Here is a 4,021-nt window from a genome sequence, read left to right on the forward strand (position 1 = left end):
TGAACCCAGGAGGTGGAGCTTGCAGTGAGCTAAGATCGTACCACTGCACTCCAGCCTGGGCGACAGAGCGAGACTCCGTTTCAAAAAAAAAAAAAAAAAGAGTTCTGTAGATGGGTGGTTTGATGGTTAGACAACAATGCGAATGCCAGTGAATCGCACATTGAAAAATGATTAAGATGGGCAACATTTTATATATATCTTACTGCAAGAAAAAAAATCACATGAGCTGGTCTGAGTGCAGTGGTGTTTACAACTAATTATCACAACCGGTTGCAGATTTCTTTGTTTTGTTTTGTTTTGGTTTCTCCACTCCCACTGCTTCACCTGATTAGCCTTTTTTAAAAAAATCACATTGAGGCCAGGCACAGAGGCTCACTCCTATAATATCAGCACTTTGGGAGGCCAAAGTGGGCAGATCATCTGAGGTCAGGAGTTTGAGACCAGCCTGGACAACATGGCGAGACCCTGTCTCTACAAAAAAATACAAAAATTAACCAGGCGTGGTGGCAGGTCCCTATAATCCCAGCTACTTGGAAGGCTGAGGTATGAGAATCGCTTGAACCTGGAGGCAGAGGTCGCAATGAGCTGAGATTGTGCCACTGCACTTCAGCTTGGGTGGCAGCGTGAAATACTGTCTCAAAAAAAAAAAAATCACATTGGAAACTTTTTTTTTAATGGGGTTAACCATAGTGTTATCCTGAAGGTTGATGGAAATTGCGTGAGGAAAAGTAATTGCACAGGGACCCCCAGGGGACCCAGGTAAATGTTTGTAACTGTGCTGGCTCGGAAGGAGGGGCATCTCCCACGGGACTTTAGGGTGGGCAGGGGGTGGGGACTTGACGTTGGACACTTGAGGTGGTGGCCAACACAGCATAGGAAGGTGATAACTCTGCTTTTTGGGGGTACACAATTCGTTTATTTGAAGTGTGCAATTCAGCTGGGTCTGGTGGCTCACCTCTACCATCCCCGAACTTTGGGAGAGGCCGAGCCAGGATGATTGCTTGAGGCCCGAAGTTCCAGGCTGCAGTGAGCCATGATCACACCACTGCACTCCAGCCTGAGCAGTACAGCAAGACCCTTGGCCGGGCACAGGGGATCACACCTGTAATCACAGCCCTTTGAGAGGCCAAGGAGAGAGGATCAGTTTAGCCCAGGAGTTCAAAACCGGCCTAGGCAAAATAGTAAGTCTCCAGTCTCTACAAAAAATTTTAAGGCTGGGTGAGGTGGCTCACGCCTATAATCCCAGCACTTTGGAAGGCCGAGGCAGGCAGATCATGAGGTCAGGAGTTCAAGGCCAGGCTGGCCAACGTAGTGAAACCCCATCTTTACTAAAAATCCAAAAAAAATTAGCCGGGCATGCTGGTGAGCACCTGTAGTCCCAGCTACTTGGGAGGCTGAGGCAGGAGAATTGCTTGAACCTGGGAGGCAGAAGTTGCAGCGAGCCGAGATCACGCCACTGCACTCCAGCTTAGGCATCACAGCGAGACTCTGTCTCAAAATAAATAAATAAATAAATAAATAAAGTAAAAAGAAAAAAACAGGGGCCGGATGCGGTGGCTCAGAGGAACCTGGGGACAATGACCTCTTGTCACTGGAGCCAGACACTCCCACCTGAAGGTCAGCTCAGGTCTTCAGGACCTCTCAGTGTGTAACTCTGCCCACCAAGCAGGAGTCAAAACCAGGGACTGGCCGCTGGGGAGGGGCCACAGGCACCAGCGCCCAAAGCTCAACCCCATCAACAGAGCGACTCTAGGGACCCCCCAGCTCAGTGCCTGAGGCCCCAGCTGCCCACCCAGGCCTGCTAGGCTGCCCCTGCCTAGAAGAGGACCAGGGACCCGGGCTGTCCTCTTCTCCGTGCCTGGGCCCAGGTGGTCCCTGTGACAGCCACCAGACACACGCGGCTACTTAAATTTGCACTAATTAAATTCTGTAAATATGAATATGTTCTATATTTACATAAATAACAAAACACATAAACAATAAAATTGACAATTCAGGCGGGGCATGGCGGCAGGCGACTGTCATCCCAGCACTTTGGGATGCTTAGTCGGGAGGATGGCTTGAGCTCGGGAGTTCAAGACCAGCCTGGGCAACATAGTGAGAACCCCCCATCTCTATAAAAAATAAATTAATGGATTAAAATGAATTTTAAAAAATTAACAATTCAATTCCTCAGTTGCACTAGTCACATTTCACGTGCTCAGTAGCCACACGTGGCTTGTCGCCTCCTTGTATAAGAATATTTCTAGGGCGGGCACGGTGGCTCAAGCCTGTAATCCCAGCACTTTGGGAGGCCGAGACGGGCGGATCACAAGGTCAGGAGATCGAGACCATCCTGGCTAATCTGGTGAAACCCCGTCACTACTAAAAAATACAAAAAACTAGCCAGGCGAGGTGGCGGGCACCTATAGTCCCAGCTACTCGGGAGGCTGAGGCAGGAGAATGGCATGAACCCGGGAGGCGGAGCTTACAGTGAGCTGAGATCTGGCCACTGCACTCCAGCCTGGGCAACAGAGTGAGACTCTGTCTCAAAAAAAAAAAAAAAAAAAGAATATTTCCATCGTCACAGGCAGTTTTATTAGACAAGGCCACACTGAGGTCTCCCCACCCCCAACCAGTGGAGGGTGGCCCTTTGGCTGGGGGGTGGGGACAGGATGGTCTGGGTAGGGGGAGATCAGGGACTTCAGGGTTGAAAGGAGGGGTAATTTGCCCACAGCGGAGTCCTGGGCCTGTGTGGGGATTAAGCCTGAGCTTGTGATTAGAGAATGGCCTGGGAGGCAGCTGATGGGGGCTTGGCTGTCCGGGCCCAGCAGGAATGTTTGAGCTCAGCAGAGAGCGTGAACAAAGGGTGGAGACAGAGCCAGGCAGGCAGGTGGAGGATGAGCTCACGGAGACACAGGGCAGCTCCGCTCTAAAGCAGAAATGACAAAACATGACACCTAATAGCAGGCAGCTTCATTTTTTCACTTGCTACACCCTCGGCTTCCTTGTGAGGCCCACAGGCCTCCCCGAATTCCTCCCAGACTAGGGCAGTTTTGTAATTTACCACCACTTCCCCCACTGATGGGCACTTAGGTTATTTCATTTGTAAAAAATGTGGTTATCTGTTTTCTTCTCTGTCCCTCCTCCCTTCCAAGATAGGGGGCCCCCAGGATGTGGGGGCTATATCATGTTTGCTACTATATCCCCAGAGCCGGTACACAGTAGGTGCTCAATAAATGGATGAGTGACTTGTGGGAGGTACTGTGGGGGCAAGAGGTCTAGATCTTCCACTGGGGTCGGGGAGGAGCCTGGCTCCTGGGAAATGTCAGCAATGCAGATAACATGATGAGGGAACCTGGCGCCCTGCAAGCCAGGACCTCCCATTCCTCACTGGGTCCTCAACCACCCTCAGACTGGAGTCTGGCTGCTTTCCTCATAGTGTCCCTGGGCCCCTACCTGATGGTGGCTCTATGCCAACTGCAGACTTTGTCTCCTGGGGCACACAGAAAAGGCACCATGATCCACCCAAATGGGCCTCAAACTTACATTGTTTGTCCATTCCCACTCCTGCCTCCCACAGCAAGCTCCCTGGGGACAGGAACCCGAGTCTATTGTAATTGATCTTGAATCCTAAGTGCCTAGAACAGGACTTGTCACGTAGTAAGTGCTCAATAAATATTTGACAAATGAAGGGATGGATGGATGGATGGATGGATGGATGGATGGATGGATGGATGGACAGATGGATGGGGGATGGAGGAAGGGAGGGAGGAATGGAAGGACGAAGAGATGGATGGATGGGGCTGGGCGCGGTGGCTCAAGCCTGTAATCCCAGCACTTTGGGAGGCCGAGGTTGGTGGATCACGAGGTCAGGAGATCGAGACCATCCTAGCTAACACGGTAAAACCCTATCTCTACTAAAAATACAAAAAAAATTAGCTGGGCATGGTGGTGGGCACCTGTAGTCCCAGCTACTCGGGAGGCTGAGGCAGGAGAATGGCGTGAACCCGGGAGGCAGAGCTTGCAGTGAGCCGAGATC

This window comes from Papio anubis, chromosome 18 (genome assembly GCF_008728515.1).
Source record: "Papio anubis isolate 15944 chromosome 18, Panubis1.0, whole genome shotgun sequence".
NCBI classification, from domain to species: Eukaryota; Metazoa; Chordata; class Mammalia; order Primates; family Cercopithecidae; genus Papio; species Papio anubis.